Below are 23887 nucleotides of genomic sequence, written 5' to 3' on the forward strand. Positions count from 1 at the left end.
CAGGCAGGACATTCGACTGTTATACAATACTTTGTCCTTTAGTATTTGTTTGAATACAGCAGAGAAAAAAATCTGCAAAAATCAGCCATTTTTTAATTTTCAATAATAATAATAATAATAATAATGGACCGGGAAAGCACTGGGGTTGTATTTTAGCACCAAGGCCAAAGCCAATGTCGCGGCTAAAAAGGCATCATTGTTAAGCACCAGGGGCAGTTACCAGTGTTGTTCGAGGCATGAATAATAATAATAATAATTATACTATACAAACATATAGAAGAATGACTAATAAAAGGTGCATTACAATACTAAAGCAGCAAAGCACCATGTAGTATGCATGCTGCTTGTGCTATTTGTGAAAAATTAAGAAACAAAAATGAGGTGATTATCACAATTTCTATGAACTTTTCCTTTGAGACCCTAAGAACTTTACATAACCTTTTCCAACAGCACATTCCTAATCAACGTGACACATAAAGACACTTAGATGTAAAATGATAAACTTTAATGCATTTCATTTAATCAGGATAAGAACATTTTTGATGAATAATTCTGACAGAGCTGAGATAGTTTATTCACTCTTCCATCTATTACTTTCGGATTTTGATGAGAGAAGAGTTCCAAACCACACTACTTCCTTACTCTTCTTGAAAAAATTGAATGACTTAAAAGCTCATTATTAAAGTAACATTTTGACTATTTACTTGCTTGTTATAAGGCAAATAGTGTCCCCGTCAGCCCTTAGTCACCTTCTTTAGCAGTGCATACTGGTGGACAGCTTGGTGAAGCAGTACTGTTACTGTTTGTATTTTTTGGCCAAATTATTAATTGAATTAATTGCTAGTTTACTACTAGGAGAAAAAAAACCCTAACAAACCATTTCACACTATTACATAAAAACTCAGGCAAGACAGGCAATTTTGTTGTTGTTTCTGAGTTGGCACAAACATACAATTTACTGTAACTTAGGTGAGCTGCCCTAGTCATAATTGGACCTAAATTTGATTGAGAAATGTTTGCAGGTTTTTGTGGTGTTGAGGCAAAAGGTGCAGGACCCGAATGCAGGGAAGAAGGGAGGCAAGGCAGGACTGTAAGAGTCTCGAAATGGTATTTAATTTAAAAAACAAAAAGGCCAACAAGCTATGTAAAAGATTAAAAACACACAATCACCAAGTCCAGAAAAGCAAGGTTTCAAGTAACAAAGAAACACAAAATGAACCACAACATGACTAGATTAATATGACTAACCCAGCAAAATCAATCAACAGACACAGACTGAAAGAAACCAGGGAACTAAATCCAAGCTAATAGACGAGACAACAAGGCACACCTGGACAAGACACGAGTTGCTGAAAGGAGCTGATTAGTAGGCACAAAGAACAGGGCTAACGAGAACAGGTGGAAACGGAACCTAATGAGCAAGAAAAGACATGAACATGGTACACAGGAAAACAAGACAAAACATGACACAATACGAAAAATAATCGAAACAAAAATACACATCATGACAAAAAATATGCTTCTAGATGCATTTTATTGTTTTTAACTTTTAACTTCTATCTATTAACCAATGTTAAATGTTTCTTTACTCTTGTATGAAGAAGGGAAAAAAAATGCCTGTACTGTTAATAAGGGTTTAATGATGCTGACTGTTTGACCCTGGAATGGATTCTTTCAAGTTTTATTGTTTTTTGTTAGTTACTAATGGGAAAAATCCAAACAAATCTGAGGTCACCAATTTTTTTTTTTTTTAAATAGTTCAAAGTTTCAAGACAAAGACAGACACGCAATGTGAAATGTTGGTCTTCTCTGCATCCTCTTCATTAGCATTGGCGTTATGGTTGATATTTGCTATTTTGCTACTGGTATTATTGTCCTGCTATTAAATGACCCTCGACCCCAGACTCATGCAAAGTGTTAACCCAGTTATGATCAGCTCACGCATGAACCAAGCCCTTCTCTATTTGTATTCCCGTGTTACTATCATATCATATCAAATATACACAGCATATCAAAGTGTGGCAAGTGGTCCACAGTCCAGGATCAAGCCAAGGTCAGCCTCGTGATTAGCCCTTCGAGCTGGAGGCTAGCCCTGGCAGGCAGTTTCTCTTTAATGAAACCATCACTGCATGGAGAGAGGGGAAGAAATACTACCAGTCAACCCAACTGGACCTGCCTTATTTACAGCTTCAGCAGTCTACACATCAGCCACGCAAAGGGAGTATATAGAGACGTGGCTCCGAGTAGTTAAACTGTCAGTGACTGACGGGCTGATGATATAACGTCTGCTTCTCGTTGGGTGGCATTTGGCAAGTGTCACACTGTTTCACATTTTCACTTTATGCTCACAGTCAGAGCTTTTTACGGTGACTGTGAACTGGACTGGGAGGTGAACTTCCATCTTTGAGTCTCAGGGCTCGAAATTTGTGACCAATTTTAATTAGGCGCGGCGCGCGGCGCAACTCTGCGCGGAGGCGTGTTACACCAGGTTTTCGTAATTTGGCAGACATTTGCTGAAGGCGTATTTAAAAAAAAAGGGTGGTGTGCGCTGCCGCTGTTCAAATATTTATGAATGGAATATGTCTGACATCCACCACAAATGACCGCAGTCCTCAGAATCTGTCTGCCCTTGCCCCGATCCAATTCACCAAAATCGCACTGGAGGAGCGGTCTACCAACTGCGTTAGACGTGTAGGTGTAAGTTCAGACTGACTTTCTGCCATCAAATGGCGCATGTCAAAAGATATAGCCTCGTTACGCCGGTACACCCAGCTTGTAGCAGAGCAGTCTGCCAAATTGGCAAACACGCAGTGAGCTTTTGCGCGCTGCCACAGAGCTGCCATCTACGAAAATAGAGCCCTCAGTCTTTAGATGGTTTGTGAGTAAAATTATACCAAACGATCTAAAAATAATGTCTTTTGTGAAACTCAAAATGACGACAGTGACATCTAAACTCCAGAAACTCCAGGGGGGGGGGGGGGGGGGGGGGGGTTGGCGGTGGGTGGTGTGGTTGGTTAACATAGAACTTAAATCTTTCCGAGCATAATTGTGATTTTTGATAGTGTTTAACTTATTTTTCCAAGTGTATGATGAGTTGTTACTTTTTATGCTGCATTTATCCAGCTTTACAACTGGCATATGTGACAAGACTATATACAAAAAAAATTAATAAATAAATACATAAATAAAAAACAACCAGTGAAGGCCTTATTTTTCACACATATATCGACATTAATAATGTCAAAATGTTCCTTAAAAATTGCACTTAAACAGTTATGGAAGATCTGTTGATGGGGATAAAAGCAATGGTTAAATGTTCTCTTATATTTACAAAAAAGAAATTGCCATTGTGGATGATGTCTATATCTTCTGAGAGACTGTACGAGTGCGGCCTGAAAGTTCTCCCTTTCTGCTCTTTGATATTTTTCGGACAGAGACCAAGAAGCAATTACTCCCATAATTCTCAATAGTGAAACAACACTGCAGCGGCCACCAGGACATACTCTACATACTGTACAGCTCCAAACACTGCTTAAACATGACAGCTAATGTAGGTAAAAGAGCCTGTACTAAAAAAAAAAAAAAGAAAAAAAAAGTCATCTAAATCTTTTCAAAGAGAAATCGATGGGTTAATGGATAAAAGTAGATCATGTTGGGATGGCAAAAGGATGGAAACAAAGCTGGCTTAAATCACACATTCACACATACCCGAGGGTGTGGAAGTGAGAGAAAGGCCAGGGCCGAGTCGGAGGAATTAATTGAGGTAGTTTGTTTCACAGCATGGAGTCTATTAAATGCCATGTCACCAGTGGGCCACGGGGAGTAGCACACTCACACTGAGAGGCGGGAAGCTTGTGAGAAGTCGTATGACAGTATGAGCCATTCCTCTAATATCAGCACCCACATTTCATCTCATTCGTCTCCTGCTCACCTCCGTCTCGTTCATTCTCTTTTTCCTCTTCTTCATTCCTCTTGGCACAATCAGCATTCTTTACAGTCAGGTTTCATTTTTGGGTGCCTACTAATGTAAAGTCGTCACTTAATGCTACAAAAAGCAATTCACTCTTTGATTCTGCCAAACCCTGCATATAGGCAAGCCTGTATTTTAAAATATTGCATCAGGAAATGCATCGTTTTGCTGCCATCTGCTACCTCGGGATATTACCTTCTACAACTTTGCAATGGGTTTTTCTTTTTCTTTTTCCACAATGACTTGGCTGGGCAAACAAATCAAATGTCTTCACATTAACCTCTGCACTTTTACCAACTCCCACCCTGCATCTCCTTGAAGTTACGATAAAACTGCAGCTATGGAGCAAAATATCAATTCTGACGGATGCATTCAAAAATCCATGACACTAGTTGCTACTTTTAATTCACACTGTTAAAGTTGTATAAAGGTACGTTTGCAAGATGGGCTCGCTGTTTGGTTTGTTTATTAGTTAGATTTTTGATATTTTCCTCCAAAATTGGCATTTTTAAAAACAGCTCTCGACCTTACAACCACATTGCCGCTGCGTATTCTTGTGGGAGATATGAGATCAACAGGTGTGCTTGCGAGAAATTATCCTATTTCATTTTGACAAAAAATATGATTAATTTACGACAAATAATATATCTTTGTTCATCTCTGCCCAAGACGATAATGACAGAACATTTAACTGCTTTTCCATGAGTTGCCGGAAGGTACAATGAACCTCTGTTTCCACAAGCACATACTACACACTGATTTACAATCAGATGAGACTGTCATTGTTTCAGGATACTGTATATATTTTTGGAACATCGTTGTTCGTGATTTTCATGTAAAATATCTGCCTTGGATCAATAAAGGTTGGGAAACACTGCTCCACACCACTGGAAAAAACCAGAAAAACAAACATCATTCAAGGACTACCTCCCTGAAAGCGTCAATCAAACGCCATTTCATAAAGGAATACACAAACCACTGTAACACAGTAGTTGTTATGCAGGTTTTCTATGCATCAAACCTGTGCTGATGAGTTTGATAGCTCATCATTGGAATGTTTCAGTTTGTATGCTGGAATGCAACACATTTTATGTAGGAAGGCATTCTGTATCATAAAAATGTGATCAAGATGCTTCAGGGGATTAGTTCACAAACAGGCGCTCCAACATCCACATACACTCTTACAGACCATGCAGCACTAATGCTGGCCTCGAGCAGTGAATGAGGCCACTCAGAGCCATTTCCATTAATTCCACACCATTAATGGGTATGAAAGCGAAATGAAGAGGGAAAATATGGCTATTAATTGCTGATGTTGTTGGCAGCTGTATAATGAAGTATCAGAGTCCAATTGAATTGGCCCTAATTACACCACCCTCCAGATATTACTTCATTCTTACCAGTTATAATAATGCGAGTCTGTGAAAGAGAATAAGCAATATGCTTGCTTTGATACGACACATACTGTATATTGAAGCACTGAAGTAAAAATGCTGTTTTCGCACACGCTCTCGCTGTACACATTTGCAGCTATGCTTGGCAACCAGTAGGTGGTCCGTGCCCAGCATCTCCCGGGTTGCAATTAAGGCGATATGAAATTATATTCATTGAATTGATTTCATAGACAACCCATAACTGTGGGTCCATAGCAAAAATAGGATCAGCACACCGGAGAGTGGAATGTGGTGCCATTTTGTGCGTGTATATGGGTCATTTTCATATAATTTGATCAATAAAGGTCGCGACACATCCCACTGAATTTCCTTTGAATTCAATTCCATTCATTTTACTGATATGCGTACTTGAATTATTTGCAGTTGTTATCATTCAAACTGTAATAATTGTTTCTAAGAACAAAACATAGTCCAAAGTAATATTTTGCAAACCTTTAATGCTAAAATGTATTTACTGTTATGTGTCCCAAATGAACTTTCACGATTTGCAATGTTTTATAAAAATGCTAATTACATTTTTGGATATATATGATGGTTCCCCTACTGCTTAATGTGCATTTTCAATGAAAAATAACGCAAATGCATCTTAGTGTCTTCAAAGTTACATTTTTTTGGTTCTTTAAAAAAAATTGTCCTTCTTTGACATTCTGTCTCTGCCATTATGATGTTGCAACACAACAGTGGGATCTGTGAGCTTTAGTGCCAGGATTAGGCAACCATTTTACATTTACACAATAGGAGACAGCAAAATAAATGGTGCTATGTATGAATTTCTAAGTGTCAGAATTATTGCATGTCTTTACCATTATTAAGATTGTACCTGTATAAAGACAAGGTTGTAATGGGTTTAATGAGTAGTTAGGATCATTTATGCACTTGTATCCGCAAAGTTTAAAGTGAAACACGTACATTGTACAACTCACACAATTTTTATGAAGTTGTCTTGTTTTTTTTTTCCAAGTGTCTTTACCGTTATTGTTAAAATGATATGACAATGACCCATATATGTGTGTGTTGTTATTAGTGTTAATTTCACTGGTTGAATCCATTTTTATTAGCGTTAATTCATCTCAAGACACAACCATCCACGTGTGATAAATGACCAGAGAGAGGATAAATGCACACTCATTTTCTTAATCAAAGTACAGTATTTAGTTTCAGTAAAGCCATCCAATCCAAACTATAATATTTATTCAGGTAGCAACTATATGTAATGGGTTTTTTGTTTTTTTGTTGTTGTTAATATAGTGCACTAATTTGAGTCCCTAGAGGGGGGAATTCAATTGAGTTCTCCTCTATATTGTTGTTACACACTACACAGAGAACCAGACCACACACATACGGGCATGCAAGAGATGGGGTGTGCAAATGCTACTGCACCCTATCTTGAGATTAGGAAGGGGAACCTCTGGTTTAAAGTGAAATGAGACGACTAGGCAAGCCCCTCTCCCCATCCATTTATGCTCACCAGCCACATTACTGCGTCCACTTGCACAATCTGATGAGATCCAATACTAAGTGCTATATGAAAACTGGTACTGTGTCAAAGGGTCATGCAACTGATGATGCAGCAGTTGGTGGTTCAGAGTAGACTTGGGGATTGGAAATCAAACTTGCAACCTTTCAATTGCGAAATGTAGACCCCTGACCCATTAAGCAGAGACAAAAAGAGAAACAAAGTTGAAAGTAAACGCTTCAAAGCTTGTAAACATTCATAATTGATGAGTTTTCTTTAAGATCTTGTTCAACTTCAGCTGAGCAAATCGGTACACAGTGGACCACATCAACAGACTGCATCATCCACCATGTTCTCAGCACGCACTTCATCACGTGCTTCCATCCTCAAAAGGAAGTTTGTTTTCGTGCACAGTTATTTTCCCCGCCCACAAATCACCCACTTAGTGGAAGATGCAACATGTATAACAAACCCAGATCTAAATCCATTCATAGCAACAACTATATTTTGGTTTGGGATGTCCATATTGCTGTCCAGTGAAAAACGTATCGTGGAACCTCTAAAGTCAAACACTCCTCAGATCATACAGTTTGGTATTTGACAAAAAATTGTCTGTCAGCCAATCACAGTCTACCATGACAGCCAATCTGTAAGCCAATCACAGTCTGAGTGCCACAGTCAGCCGTCACAAACTCTCAGCCAATCACAGTCTGCCAGCCACAGTCAGCTACATTCCCCTACTTAAGGCTTCGTTCATGACTCATTGTCAGATTGTTTGACAGCCGTCCATGCAAGACGCTGCAACGCTACCCCGTGAATCCACCCTACCATGAGTTCTGCCGTACCAAGTTTGCTGTTCCTGTGGCTGTTTGCCCAGGCTTCTGCCTCTGGCCATGAGTTCTGCCTTAACACGTTTGTTTGCCAGTCCCTGTGGCGGTTGGGGATTCTGCTACAAAGACAACAAAGTATGAGTTTCCCCATCCTGCTCTCTGTGAATTGTGAATTAAGACAACAATGAAGTGGGAACATTCCTGAAATATATGAGATATTCCATCCATTCATTTTCTATACTGCCTATCCTGTTCAGGGTAGCTGCTGAAAGGTGGAATACACCCTAGACTGGTCACTAATTAACCGCAGGCACACAGAGAGATAGACAACGATTCGCACCGTCACTGAGTGGGAACTGAACCCATGTTGCCTGCACAGAAGGTGAGTGAACTATACCATCAATGATTTACATCTGGAGTTACTGTATGTGATGGAGGAGTAGTCACGTTCAAAGCCATTAGACCAGTGTCACCTCACCATGTGTAGCCAGTTGCTATCACAGTTATCTACTTACCACTTACTATTCATAGTTAACTGGGTTTTACACTTGAGTGGTGGTTAAGAATTTTAAAATGTTATTTTAATTGCTTTTACAATTAATAAACCTTTTTATGATGCAGACAAATTGACCATCAAGCAACTTATACATAAGTTCGTGGTTTTGCAAGGCTGCATGCAGTTTTAAACTGTGAGCTTTGCTCTTATGACAAAGTGTATCTCCCATCCATCCGTCCATTTTCTGTACCGCTGATCCTCACTAGGGTCACGGGTGTGCTATCACCCTGAACTGGCCGCCAGCCAATCTTCTTTCTGAAAAAAAAATCTTCATCTGTGAGAGCTTCTTTTTGACTAAATGTATCTAATTTAGACCATATTCAATAATTTGCAAATTGCTTAGAGGAAAAGCTAAGATCCAAACGATCCCATATTTCTTTGTTTTACTCTCCCGCTTTGCCTCGCCTTTGTGTTCAGACAGTCTTTTACCCCATAAAATCTCTCTTGTGATTCCCACTACGGTTTTGTCACCTCTTTTTACCTCCACACATCTCCCCATCCTCCTGGCAAGAAGAAGAACAAGTTATCTTTCCTCTGAAGTGCACTCTGGCTCGCGCTTCTGTTCCATGTTGTGCCAGATAAATTATACATGTGAATTACAGCATAGAGAGACATGCTCTTTCAACTACTGGGTATCTCTCCATTGATCTCTCTCTCCCGCTGCGCATGCATATGCACGTCATCTCACTTGGTTTCTCCAGTTAGTCTCTTTCTCTCTCTCTGTCTTTCTGTGTATCTCTCTCTGACAGGCATTTCTCCATATGAAACCTCTCAAGCTACATTAGGTGCATCAACATAAATGGATCTATTATATCCAGTGCATTGCCTCGTCACAACAACTGATTCACTTGAGATGATTGCGTTTGTCTGTCATTGCAGAAACAACAGTCTTTTTGCTTACTTTTAATGAGATTGTCATGCTCTTCAGTTCATATTGAAGTCTAGTATGGAATACATTTGTCTTTATGCTATCCATTTCACACATCGGTATGTCCAAAGGACGGGGTGAATTTCTCAAGTCTAATAAGACTTTCCATTCTTTATAGAGTGTCAGCGGGTTGCAGTATGCATCAAATCATAGCTCAGTGGCAGAATGAAAGAAGACATTGGCTTTGTTTACTTACTTTTCTGATCGCAATGTCCACTCAAGATTATTTTGTAGCATTTTAGAAGGCATAGGATAAAAATAAGGAAACATTTTTTTTTTATACAGGTGCGTATAAAAAAATGAAGTGCAATTATAAAAGCGGACCCAGCAGTATACAGTGTGAATTGGAAAGAGTTTGTGAAACATTTGCCGCAGGATATCTCAAATCCACAGCGATGAAGGTCCTGTAAAGTGAATTATATACAATTGACTGTAGTACAGGGTACGTCATGCTATAGTTCAAGTTCTGAGAGCAGACCCAAGCATGTTTATTCATGGCTAGTGTCTGAGCCTTTTTTTACAATTTACAATTTCAATCAACCTACCATGCATGTTTTTGGGATGTGGGAGGAAACCGGAGTGCCCGGAGAAAGCCCACGCAGGCACGGGGAGAACATGCAAACTCCACACGGGATTGAATCCCGGTCCTCAGAACTGTGAGGCAGACGAACTGTGAGGCAGACGCTCTAACCAGTCGACCACCGTGCCGCCCCAGAGACTAACCAATATGTTTTTTATGTTCACACCCTACAATAACCTTATAAATCCAACCATCTTCAACCTTGTCCTCACAGGAGCTAATTACCAGATCTGCAGTGACTGTATTTTATTTTAAAGGGCAGAACATGCACTGGCATGTTTTATTTTTTACTTCTCCATTTTTGGGCCATTTCCCTTGCTCGACACTGGTGAAACAAAACTTGACTCGAAGTGAAATTGGTTTCCCGTTTGATATGTTATACTCGTTTGTATTTAACACCAAACAAAAATGATTACATATTTGAATAATCCCCCCCCCCCCCAAAAAAAAAACAAACAAAAAACATCTGCTTTCATTGAAACGTTTAGAAAGCGCAAATATGCTAAATTGTCTGAAATATTAGCTGACAAGGTTAGGTTATAGCAAGAAATAGGACCTCAGACAAGAAAACAAGATCTGCTAAATGTAATAAATACCACGCTAAGAAATAAAGCATATCCCCATTACCATACAAAAAAAGCACCTCAATCAAAGAAATTCCGAGAGTGCTGCTCATCTTTATTTGATTTCTATCCATGGCCACCGCCATTTATGGTTCTACCCTGACGACTTCTTTTCAGCCCAGAGGTCACATTTCATGACCTTACTAAGGTCATGAGAAGAGACAAACTGGGCTCTGGGTTACAGATGTGGTCAAGGGTCACATGGCTTGGAACTGAAGGAGGCATTCAAGGATTAAATCAACCTATTTGCCCATCATAGGAAACAGATTACATGAAGTGGTTAAATTGAGAACGAGTGGATGAAGGTAGACTGACGGGGTTAATGCAATGGAGGGAATCAAAATGAATGAGGACATTTTCTCTTTGTCCTCCAGCTAACCCAGTGCTTACAAGAGAGACCTCTATTTTCCCCCATTCTTCTATCATAGCACGTACTATTTTGTGTCTCTCACAATAACTATAACATGTTATATGTGTGGTACAATGTTTTTTTCTACTGGTTTCAGAGTCAATCGGTCCAACTTGAGGTTGTGTTTAAAAACATTGTGCACTACTATGCTTGGCTATACCTCTACCAACAACCCCAGTTATGGTGTTTGTATGAATGTTTTCAGATCAGACGATGAAGAATCACAGAAACTCTATAATGCAAATCTTTAAACTGCAAGGCTTCTTCTCAAAGGCTTTCAAATATTTTCTTTTTTTGCCTTTCATTAATGAATAGGAGTACTGGTGATGTGTAGTCATAGCAGTGGATTGAGAAGCCTGTAGCTGTGGCCCAATGGTTAAGATCATCGCTTGCCACCGTGGGGGACCTAGGTTCAAGACCCAGACCGGACCATCTGCCAACATCCCACGGACTCACGGCTGTGGTGTCCTGGAGCAAGACACTGATACTCCAAACTGCTCCCCAGGTGCTTCAGCTACACCCTGCCCCCTGCTCCAGTGTGTTCTACTAACAAGTGTGTGTGTTCACTGTGATGGGTAAAATGCAGAGAACAATTTTTTTTGTGCATCCATGCATGTTCTTGACAATAAAGGTGATTCTTCTTCTTCTACACTGACCTTGACAATATAAGCCTGGTTCTTTGGCAGGGAAGCTACACCGCTTGCACAACTACAGTTACGATGCATGCCGTGACACTACTTTCTCTTAATGTTCCACTAATCTGAACAATAAGCCAAGAGTCAAGCGCTTTGTCTTGCTAAGAGTGTCATTACTGTATATAATATTACTGTATATCAAATTCAAATTCATTGCATTGACGAATTCAATTAAAATTAATACAATATTTGATTATTAATTTCATTTAATTGCAATTTATTATAATTACTTATATTTTAGACCACATTTTTGGTCACATTGGATTTACCCAACAGCAAAGCCACATTCGACCCAACAGAAAAGTCACATTCAACCTAGCAGCTAAAGGAACCTGTGTTTTAAAAGCACCTATTAACGCTTGATGCGTGTTCGTTTTGGTGAAAGAACTACGATTATAACGACGTGTTAAAAGCCAACCAATTTATTCCTGACAGAGGAGTCTATGCATATTTCAGAGCTCTGGGTCCGCAGCTACCCCTATCTTAACCTTAGCAGAGATCTGTTCCTGCCCCAGACTTATACAATGTTTCAAAGAGGAAGTGTGGAATTGTCTTCGTTTGATTGGTCCAGGGTCCGTTGACGTCGTCGTTGCTATGCAGAATGATGGCCGTTTGCCGCTGGTGCCAGACGCTGTCTCCACACGTCTCGCTTCTCATAAAGTTTACGGGAATCCTTTGTCGCCGACAGATGTTCCCCGTGGCCTCCACATGCACCCTACTGGGAGCTTTCAAGCAGCACACCAATTAAACAATCAAACCATATATCACATTACAGCAAAGTTGCATTCAACCCATTTTGGGGTATACCCAAACTATATTCTATATCCCAACTCAACTCGAAGAGTCACAACCATAACCCAGCCCAGCTGGTCAAATAGAACAAGTGGCTGGAGTGGTCCAACTTTAGGAACACATTGGGTTACCCAAATTACCCATTTTGGGTTAATTGTTAACCCAGCAGTTTTAAGGGTGTAACAGTTGGTACGTATACTAACTCTTGGTACGCAAGATAGCAACCTGACCATAATAAGTATGAGGACTAATAACATGAGCTGATTTGCCTGGCAAAGCATTGCCTCTGCTGCTTCTCAGCAGTGAATTACTCCACAAGCAGGCCCATGATATTATACAGATGATCTATAGCGAACACATTTCATCAGTCGTCCTCCCCTCTCCTTTTTCTCGCTCTTCCAGGTTCTTTCCCAATCCCTTTTTTATTTTTTGGTGGGCAAGTCACAAATAGAACACACCCTGCTGAATGTGCAGGCGATGTCAGCTATGCTATAGCCACAAACATGACTGAGCGCATTACTTCACAGCCCAGTGTGCATGTCTGTGTGTGTGCGTGTGGCACGCCTTGGGCCCAGCCCATCAATTACAAATGCTAGCACCACGGTGTACTTCTCATTCATAATAGATACCCTGACCAGCAGTTGAGATGTATATCATCCATGCTATGAAGAGGTCAAAGATTACACCCCTATGGAGTTTCAGGTAGAGGTTGGGGAGAAGGAATTCTGTAATGGGAGATATGTTATGCATTAGTATTTTATACGAAGCAACCCAAACCTACCTAAGAAATACACCTAACATTACCCACCACAATTGCATCCTTAAAACATCCCTGCAAGTTTCTGTTGATTTGCAATTATTATCAACCTTTGTACTCGTGTACTTTTGTGTGTTAGTGTGGTGTTCCTATCACTGCCAGAGGTAGTCTGACATTTTATACCACTGTGAAAGTCATAAAAAGAGGTATTGCTTTACAAAGCACATAAATCCCCATATCAAGCTTTATGTGTCATAAAAGAAAAGCTCCAGGATCATGGTAAAATACTGGATCATGCTTGTTTGGCAAGCATTCAGAAGTTACTGCATTTGTCAAGTTTTATGTCCATTTTCTTTCAAACGAACATGTTTCTCTTCAGCAATGTCCATCCACCATCTCTTCTTTCTTTTTTTTGTTCAATTTTATTTTATTTTTTTTACAGGCAGGGTCGCTGAGTTCATTCTTGCTGCTTCATCCTTGTCTTTTTGTATCCAAGCTAGCTTTCTGTCCCTGGGTGTCTTTCTTATATCCTGTCTCTCAATCTCTAATTTGACAAACCTCTCCCCTAAACCATCAACTTTGGTATGTCTTAGAAATATGATTTGGTAGAATGCTTTCCCATCAATCTCTCCAGCTAGAGAGAGAGAGAGAGAGAGAGAGAGAGAGAGAGAGAGAGAGAGAGTAGGGAATTGCGGGTAAGCCTCAGGACAGGCGTTATTGTCTGTGCCTCCCATCTACCCATACAACATTAGTCAAGGAGTATTAGGTCTATGCATCATTTCCACTGGGTGTCTTCAATCCCAAACTGTACTGACATGTCATGCCACACCCAACAACTGAAACAGCTCAGTTTAGTCACACAAACTTTGGAGCTCTACTCATTATCATTCATGTCACGTGTAACGGCAACAAATTGTGCGACTATATTTTTCATCTGTGAACTCCCCACAGAAGAATACCATTTGTTTGCAAAGAGGAAAACCCAGATGACAAGCAGAGACAGAAATGCAACATGCTTGTTGAGTTCAATATGATCAATATAATTCATTAAAGTAACAAATAGATGCTTACACAAATGATTCATTCTACTATTCATCCATCCATTTTTTTTATACTGCTTGTTCGAGCCTATCCCAGGTGACCTGGATTGGTCACACTGAGTCAGACAACCATTCACACTTACATTCACTGAACCCGTGATGCCTACACTATCAGTGATTACTAACTACACAACACACTCGAGCGATTATTACGAGGTGACAGTCTTATTCCTAAATTGTTCATATTCAGAGTAAAATGTGGAATTTTCAGACATCATTATAGACATTTATTGTGTGCATAGTAAATATACTTGGAGTTTTTGCTATTCTTTGTGTTCAGTTTAACTTTGCACACGGCAGTTGCTTGATAGCATACGGCTGTGTTAGTTCTTCCTGTGCTTTGGTAGTGCATCATAATTAGGAAGATGATTCTTTGAATTTCTTGGCTCAAATGGAATGGGTGGATATGATTTGACTCTGGACCAGATATGACTCTTAAATTATGAATTTCGTTTGGTGAACCAATAGTATGAAGTAGGTTTCTTTGCATGTTCTCCCACTGCTAAAGTGTTTTATTTCCCCGGGTACTCTGATTTCCTCCCACATTACAAAAACATGCATGTTACTTTAATTGTAGACTAAATTGTCCTGAGGTTTGAATCTGAGTGTGAATGGCTGTTTGTCTATACAGCATGTGCCCTGGGATTGATTGGCAACCAGTCTAGGGTGTACCCCGCCTCTTGCCAAAGTCATGTGGGATAGGCTCCAGCACACCCTCGTCCCTAATGAGGATAAGTGGTATGGAAAATGGATGGTTGGATTGATGGATGGTTTAGGCTTTTGGGCACACATCCACACACTACAGCAGCAGCAGCAGCAGCATAAGCAGCAGCCAGTGTTGAGACCAGGATAAGCATCATTTTGATTTTCTAAGAGTGAAAGATCTATGTGAATGAGGGTTAATGGGAAACTATTGGAGGTATTTTGGGACAACGCCCCTTTAAAACCTCTCTGTCAATTAACATCAATATTTGTGTTGGACTCACTGTTCAATTTACCCCTTAGTCCCCTGTTAATGGCTACAATTAGTGATAATTAAGAGAGGGGGAGGTAAAAGGACATGCTTGATTAGGGTTGAACATGTGTATAAATCTGTCATGCATCTAAAGGTGTGGGTGCGAGAGCAAATATTTCCCTGGGTACTCAACATCCTATTCCTGTAATTGAAAAGAAGTGGGGCAAAAACTGCCAGGGAGGAACAATCTTAATTAATGAAACCCTTGGGGCACTCGATTAAATACTTGGAAATTCAAACTTTTTAACCTTTCTTTTATTACAGTTACAGTAGTTGTAACATTTTCATTATTATTACATCTCTTCACTGATTAGCTAAGATAAATTATGTTGTTTTCTGCCAGTTAGCAAGGTGTGCAATGTTTATTTCGAGTGGAATTTAGGTGAGTAAATATGGTTTTCTGTCCTTTCCCATTAAATAGCCACAGTAAGCAACAAATTCTACACCTTCAAAAATACCCCTTTTCTGCGCACATATATTTTTTGTCATTGTGGCTGAAATTTACATCAAAATTAAGGAACATTATGAAATGTAGGGGAAAATATATTCACTATTTATCCAGATCCCCACCAAAATATAAACACAAATGAATAACAAACAAACCAAACAAAATGAGGGTGAAAACAATACCTCGAAAAAAAACACGTTTTTGTTAGCTGTAATACATATAAGGGCCATATTCTCCTGTTAGTGTAAGTCTTTTTTTAACGTGCCTGTCTTGCACACCTTTCAGCTATGGACATTTTCCTGTCCAGACTTCTGACACACCCACCGTACGCAACTGCCTAAGATGCGTGACTCATTGAAATCTGAAGCTGGCTGTAAATCATGAAGCGTGGTGTTTTCCTGAGACTTGTGAATGTTATAAAAATTCAAGTATAGCACACTTTAAATAGGAAAATACTTTCCATAGCGGATGTGTCGTTGACAGTGAGACATGCGCAGAACTTTGTCTAGCACACGACACTTTGAAGGAGACCTTGTCTTTTTGTTTTTACTCTGTATGAAATAAATCCAATAAAAGAAATTTAATCAGAAGACTGTGCTTATGACTGAATAATGTTTGGATGTCCAGCAATAGAAAAATGGGTGTGCCTGCCGTTCCATATCAGAATTGTCCTGCATCTTTTCTTGCACGACAGACCGCTGTCACTTTAATGTATTTGACCACCGACATAAATCAAATAAAAACAAACGATTCAAAATATAACTCATCATTGCGCCATTATGATGACTGTAGTTGTTCTAAAAGTGAGCGGCGCTTAAAAAACAAACAAACAACTCCAGGCCGCGAGCAGCATGCGTGAAGCAGGTGAAAAAAAGTCCACTAGCGGCAATATTTTTCCCCAACTGTTATTATAATATGTTGACGTTCAGTCATCAGAGTATTTTGGTAGGGACTCATTACTGCCGTTGGGCAGTCACTGAGCATAGGTGAACATTATAGGCCAAGTGTGTCCCACACTGTAAGCATGGGTCAGCAGTCACTGGGCTGTTGGCGGCAGTTAAATTAATCAAAACGCAATATGTTTCACATCAGAATCAGAATCATCTTTATTTTGCCAAGTATGTCAAAAACACACAAGGAATGTGTCTCCGGTAGTTGGAGCCGCTCTAGTACGACAACAGACAGTCAATTGACAGAATACTTTTGAGACATAAAGACATTGAGAAAAACAGTCACTGAGCATTAAAAGGTTACTAGTAGTCTGGTATTGCCGGAACAATTTTTTTTTTTGTGTGACAATTGTGCAAAAAGGTGCAGAGTCCTCCAGCAATTAGAGCAGTTTGAATTACTAATAGAGCAAGAGTCCGGTGCAATGACCATTGTGCAAAGGGTGCCGAGACTTCAAGAAATGTATGCAGTTTAAAGTGACTAGTAGTGCGATAATCTGGGACAATGTCGATTGTGCAAGTGGTGCAGATTCTACTCAGGCATATGAGTGGGCAGTATCGGTCAACAACAGATATGCAAATAGTGCAGCGTGGCGAGACTACTACAGTGAGTGCATGAGTAGTGTATAATTGGCCTGACAGAAATGCGACAACAAATTCAAGACAAAACATTTGGCAGCATGTTGTAATGGAAATGTAAGTTAGCTGTTTAAGAAGTTAATGGCAAGAGGAAGAAGCTGTTGGAATGTCTGCTAGTTTTAGTTTGCATTGTTCGGTAGCGTCTACCTGAGGGAAGGAGCTGGAAGAGCCGGTGACCGGGATGTGGAGGGTCCGAGAGGATTTTGCATGCTCTTGTCTTAGTTCTGGCAGCGTGCAAGTCCTCAAGGGTGGGTAGGCGGGTACCGACAAGCTTTTCAGCAGTTTTGATTGTCCGTTGTAGTCGGAGTTTTTCCTTTTTTGTAGCAGCACCAAACCAGACCACAGGACTGATTCGATGACCGCTGTGTAGAAATGCCTCACCAGCTCCTGTGGCAGGCCGTGCTTCCTCAGAAGCCGCAGGAAGTACATCCTCTGCTGGGCCTTTTTGAGGATGGAATTGATGTTGAACTCCCACTTCAGGTCCAAAAGACTGTAATTCCCAGGAGCTTGAAGGTCTCGATGGTTGACACAGGGCAGTTGGACAGCGTGAGGGGGAGCTGTGGCGAAGGATGCTTCCTAAAGTCCACAATCATCTCTACAGTCTTGAGCATATTCAGCACCAGGTTGTGTCGGCCGCACCACAGCTCCAGCCGCTCCATCACCGTCTTTGAGGCCGATGATTGTGGTGTCGTCTGCAAACTTCAGGACTTTGACAGCCAGGTGCGTTGAGGTGCAATCGTTCGTGTAGAGAGAGAGAAGAGCAGCGGAGAGAGGATACAGCCTTGGGGCGTCCTGGTGCTGATCGTGCGTGTAGATGCGGTGGCCTCACCTGCTGTGTCCTGCCCGTCAGGAAGCTGTAAATCCATTGGCAGATGGCAGGCGAGACACTGATCTGGAGAAGCTTGGAGGAGAGGAGTTCGGGGATGATGGTGTTGAAGGCAGAGCTGAAGTCCACGAACAGGATCCTCGCGTAGGTCCCCTTGCCGTCGAGGTGTTCTAGTCCCATGTTGACTCCATCATCCGCAGACCTGTTTCGGTAGGCAAACTGCAGTGGGTCCAGCAGGGGACCTGTGACGCTCTTGAGGTGGTCCAGCATGAGGCGTTCAAATGACTTCATGACCACAGATGTCAAGGCGACAGGCCTGGAGTCATTCAGACCCGAGATTGCAGGTTTCTGGGGGACTGGGATGATGGTGGCGCGTTTGAAACTGGATGGTACCTCGAACAGTTCCAGAGACCAATTGAAGATCTGTGTGAAGACTGGAGCGAGCTGGTCCGCACAGACTTTGAGGCAGGATGGGCACACAAGGTTTGGGTCTGCCGCTTTGTTAATCTTTTCTTGTTTGAAGATGCGTCTCACATCCTGTTCGTGGCTGCTCAACGCAGAAGTCAGAGGTGTGATGGTGGTCGGTGGTGCGGCTGGGTTGGTGTGGGGTGTGAAAGTATCCTTTTCAAATCTGCAGTAGAAAGTGTTCAAGTTGTCGGCTAGTCTTTTATTGTTCTCAGCTTGGGGGGTTGGTCGCTTGTAATTGGTTAGCGATTCTAATGCATGCCAGACTGATTTAGAGTCGTTAGTGCTAAACTGTTTTTCTAACATTACTGCATAGTTTCTCTTTGCAATGTTAATTTCTTTAGTCAACTGGTTTCTTTAGCCTGGTGAAGTTGCTTAAGTTTGGAAGTGAACCACGGTTTGTTGTTATTGAATGTGCGAAATGACTGTTGGTCGACACACCTCTTCACAGAAACTGATATACGATGTGACAGTGTCCGTATATTCATCCAGGCTGCGAGCTGAATTTTCAAAGACACTCCAGTCTGTGCAGTCTAGACAGCTTTGAAGTTCTATCTTTGCTTCTTTGGTCCACTTTTTCACCGTAGGCTTCGCATATTTAAGTTCTTGCCTGTATGTTGGTATGAAGTGATTTAAGCAGTGCTCAGACGAGCCCAGATCTGCACGAGGTATTGCACTATATGCGTTATTTAGCATAGCATAGCAGTGGTCTAAAATGTTATTTTCCCTGGTAGGACAGTCGATGTGCTGCTTGTATTTAGGGAGTTTGTGGTTGAGTTAAGCTTCGTTAAAGTCCCCGAGAATAATGAGTGGTGAGTCTGGGTGTTTTTTTTCCCAAGTTCATTTACTTGTTCAGCGAGCATTAGCAGTGCGGCGTTCGTGTTAGCTTGAGGCATAATGTAAACACCGGCGAGAATGAAAGATGCAAACTCACGCGGCAAGTAGAATGGCTTACAGTTCAAAAACAGTGACTTTAAATGCAGGCTGCTGTGTGTGCTGAGCTCCGTGATGTCCGTACACCATTTTTCATTGATATAGAAGCATATCCCGCCGCCTTTTGTTTTCCCCGATAATTCCATGACGCGGTCTGCACGGTGAAGATGGAAGCCGGGAAGCATAACGGCCCCACCGGGGGCAGCCTACAAAGCCAAGTCTCCGTAAAGCACAGGGCGGCGGAACGTCCGAAGTCTTTACTGGTCTTTATCAGAAGATGAAGCTCGTCCATTTTGTTGGGTAGGGAGCATATATTCGCGAGGTGGATCGACGGGAACGCCAGTCTATATCCTCTCTTGTGGCGCTTCACTTGGATGCCGGCTCGCTTCCCTCTGTGGCGTCGCCTTCGCCTCCATGCGCCATAGACCGCAGTCGCTACCCCGGGGAGTAACTCGGGGAGAAAACTGAGCGGATTTGCGAAAGTTGGTGAAAGAAAGTCCGGGGTAGACTCCCTGATGTTTAGCAAGTCTTCCCTTGTGTAAGTGAGTCGCGTAATGTCTCCAAAGACGAACGAAAACCACAAAAACATAGACAATACTAGAAAGTACGTAACTGGGGCGTCCACACGGGTAGGCGTCATCTCTGGCATTTATCTGCATTCATGGGGCGCTACACTTACTACAGCCTCTGAAGTGCGGAAGTAAAAGGTGCTTGAGTGCACGAGAGAATGTGCGCCAGACTTGACAGGGAATGTCCAAATTTTAGGGCGACTCCACCCTGGATGCGTACCTTGCTTGTGGGTGTGTAAATGACAGATTTGAGTGGACAGGAGAATGCGCGCAGTCAGAAGCGCACAGCTGCGTGCCTTTTCTGACTTGTGCACAAGGACGAATATGGCCCAAAGACATTTATTCAAATGCTTTCGTAATATAGACTAATGATTTTTATATGCTATATACGTAAAATAATGTAGCTTTACACACACACGCACACATGCATGCACGCAGGCAAACACTCCAACAGTCCCTTTGCTTCACGTGCTGTCAGTCAGCTGGTTGAATCCAGGGGTAAATACTGGGGGTAATTACATGCCACCTACAACCCCCCAAAAAAAAGGAGTAGAAAAAAAATACACCCTCGGACTCCTCGACAACTGTAACCTTAAACAAATGACAGCAGGGTTCTCCCCAGCTGCGTTAGGGGTTGCAACCTCTGACCTTATGACCCTGCTCTCTACTGTATACTGTCATTTTGATGCTGCACTAACAAGATAGCTTGTCTGGATAACCTTTAACTGCAAAGCTATCCACCTGTTCAGAGACCTTTATCTGACACAATACCTGAAACCTTTGGTGTCTCAAACTGTGACCTCCTCCTCTCACATCTCTCCTGTCTCTATGGTCCTCCTTGTTTTCCGTTTAAGTTCTAACTGTGTGATTCAATTTTATTCATCACTCTTATTTTTCCCTGTTGGTCCCAGTGGCTACAACAATTTTTCTAACCTTTTCTTAGATAAATTCTCTTCTCTGTAAAAATTTCAGGGACCCCACTTAGTTCAACAATTTAAAAATGGACAAATGTGTTATTATACTAGCAAAAATAAAACTTTACACAAGAGGTAGAAATTAGAATGATCATAGAGACTTTAATGTAAGTTTAAGAAATATTGTATATGTGCAGCTACAACTTACATTTAGTGGAGCATAGACTTACACAAAGGCTAAAAAAAACATTTGGTTCAGGACTAAATAACTTATTTCCATGGATAGCCATTTCCTGCCATTTCATTCATTAACCATGAAATTTAGAAACGTGTGTAAAATCTTGTAATGTTAATAAAAGTGTTAATTCTTCACAATTTTTTTCTGGATTTGCACCAAAACGTAATGGCCTCATTCTTGACTCTTGCTTCAACGCTACAGGAAGTTTTATGGAAATTGAAACAGTAGTTATGCATGCTAACAAACAAACATTGTGAGAAAACTAAACATTTAGTGGGAATTTTAAAGAAGAAAAATGGCTGATTATCATGTTAGATTATAACAAGGAACTTAAATGTAGTTGAAAAAAACGGCAACATTGTTATAGTTAACAAATCTAATCTAGTTGTGCTGTGCATCCTTCAATTGCATGAACACAGCATGCAACGCAACTTCCTACAACGTTATTAAGGCCAGACCCCCTTCTTGCACTGTGCATTCTTAAAGTCTTTTTAAGTTATTTTCACACTGCACTTGGCAGAACGCAGTGCTCTGTTGACCACCCCATTCATTGTGTATGCGCTGACGCCGCATCAGGCAACGTGCACAGAGTCGCTTGAATTGAAAAATCGCCAGTTCGGAAGTGGCGCCACTGTGACGACAGAAGGCGCATCCAAAAGAAGAGACGATGGCATGGTAATTTTACACCACAAGAGCTTTTGGTGAAGTTGTGGCTTTGAGAAAAACTGTCTACCGGCTAAGGAACAAGTGCCAAATATGGACATCCTTGAGCTGCGGCATCCTGTGTCCTACCCCGCTACAAAAACCAAGTGAAGTGTGAAAAAGGCTACACACTGAACTTAGCAGAGTGCAGTGGTGCATCGACCAACACATTCTTGTGTATGTGCTGCCGCGTCAGCTCCATTACGGCAAACACGCCCAAATGGAAAAAATGTTCAATTCGGATGGCAGCAGCCTGTGACGACAGACGGCGTATATAACAGGAGAGGTGGTGGCGAAGCGATTCCAAAGTGATAACAGTGAAATATTTTGGAGTTGTTCAGTAATGGAGAACATAGTGGCTTGGAACACATACAAATGCCCGCGGTGTGGCGCAGCGAAGGATAGAAATCTCCACCACGTTCAAAATACCATGTTGGTTGAAAGTGGTAGAAAAGTTAGATTTTGGATTTTTAACAGTACAAATGTTAGCTTAAAGTAAAAATAGCAATGCCAAATATGCTTTGTTTGCATCACACCTCCTCCTCGTTATAAGCAAAGCCAGGGCTTTCCGTTTTAACTACTTTACGTCCACACTAGGAGGAAAGGGAAACATGCACCTGTGCAGTAGTTTAGCAACCAGTGCCGAATACGGACCGGGCCGCCACCACATGGAATGATCATTTCTGAAATATTCTGAACTCTTTGCTACTACTATCCTATTCACAAATCTAACTTACAAAATACAGGATTGCAAAACATTTAGATTTGCTTGTACAGTGGGTACGGAAAGTTTTCAGAACAACCCTTAAATTTTCACTATATATATTGCAGCCATTTGTTAAAATCATTTAAGTTCATTTTTTTCCCTCATTAATGTACGCACAGCACCCCATATTGACAGAAAAAAACAAACGGAATTGTTGAAATTTTTGCTGATTTATTCAAAAAGAAAAACTGAAATATCGCACAGCCATAAGTATTCAGACCCTTTGCTGTCATACTCATATTTAACTCGGGTGCTGTCCATTTCTTCTGATCAACCTTGAGATGGTTCTACACCTTCATTGGAGTCCAGCTGTGTTTGATTATACTGATTGAACTTGATTAGGAAAGCAACCCACCTGTCTATATAAGACCTTACAGCTCACAGTGCATGTCAGTGCAAATGAGAATCATGAGGTCAAATGAACTGCCTGAAGAGCTCAGAGACAGAATTGTGGCAAGGCACAGACCAAGGTTAGAAAACAATTTCTGCTGCACTTAAGGTTCCTAAGAGCACAGTGGCCTCCATAATCCTGAAATGGAAGACGTTTGGGACGATCAGAACCCTTCCTAGAGCTGCCCGTCCGGCCAAACTGAGCAATTGCAGGGGGAGAAGAGCCTTAGTGAGAGAGCTAAAGAAGAACCCAAAGATCACTGTGGCTGAGCTCCAGAGCTGTAGTCGGGAGGTGGGAGAAAGTTCTAGAAAGTCAACCATCACTGCAGCCCTCACCCAGTCGGGGCTTTATGGCAGAGTAGCTCGACAGAAGGCTCTCCTAAGTGCAAGACACATGAAAGCCGACATGGAGTTTGCTCAAAAAAAAAAAAAAAAAAAAACACCTGAAGGACTCCAAGATGGTGAGAAATAAGAGTCTTTGGTCTGATGATACCAAGATAAAAATTGCCGGCCTTAATTCTAAGTGGCATGTGTGGAGAAAACCAGGCACTGCTCATCACCTGTCCAATACAGCCCCAACAGTGAAGCATGGTGGTGGCAGCATCATGCTGCGGGGGTGTTTTTCAGCTGCAGGGACAGGGAGACTGGTTGCAATCGAAGAAAAGATGAATGCGGCCAAGTACAGGGATATCCTGGACGAAAACCTTCTCCAGAGTGCTCAGAACCTCAGACTGGGCCGAAGGTTCACCTTCAAAAAAGACAATAACCCTAAGCACACAGCTAAAATACCGAAGGAGTGGCTTTAGTACAACTCCGTGGCTGTTTTTGAATGGCCCAGCCAGAGCCCTGACTTAAACCCAATTGCGCATCTCTGGAAAGACCTGA

At 41.4% G+C, this 23887-nt stretch overlaps 1 protein-coding gene and 1 long non-coding RNA gene across 8 annotated transcripts in view; one reads left to right on the forward strand and one right to left on the reverse strand.

Annotated features, from left to right (window-relative positions):
- rbfox3a (RNA binding fox-1 homolog 3a) overlaps nt 1-23887 on the reverse strand; it is a 585838-nt gene that overhangs the window by 102567 nt on the left and 459384 nt on the right. The window lies entirely within an intron of this gene.
- Nucleotides 7682-11461, forward strand: LOC133469720 (uncharacterized). Its single transcript, XR_009785770.1, has 2 exons — nt 7682-8092; nt 11122-11461. It is a non-coding gene; the product is annotated as an uncharacterized LOC133469720 (long non-coding RNA).

This window comes from Phyllopteryx taeniolatus, chromosome 19, assembly GCF_024500385.1.
Source record: "Phyllopteryx taeniolatus isolate TA_2022b chromosome 19, UOR_Ptae_1.2, whole genome shotgun sequence".
Taxonomy (NCBI): domain Eukaryota; kingdom Metazoa; phylum Chordata; class Actinopteri; order Syngnathiformes; family Syngnathidae; genus Phyllopteryx; species Phyllopteryx taeniolatus.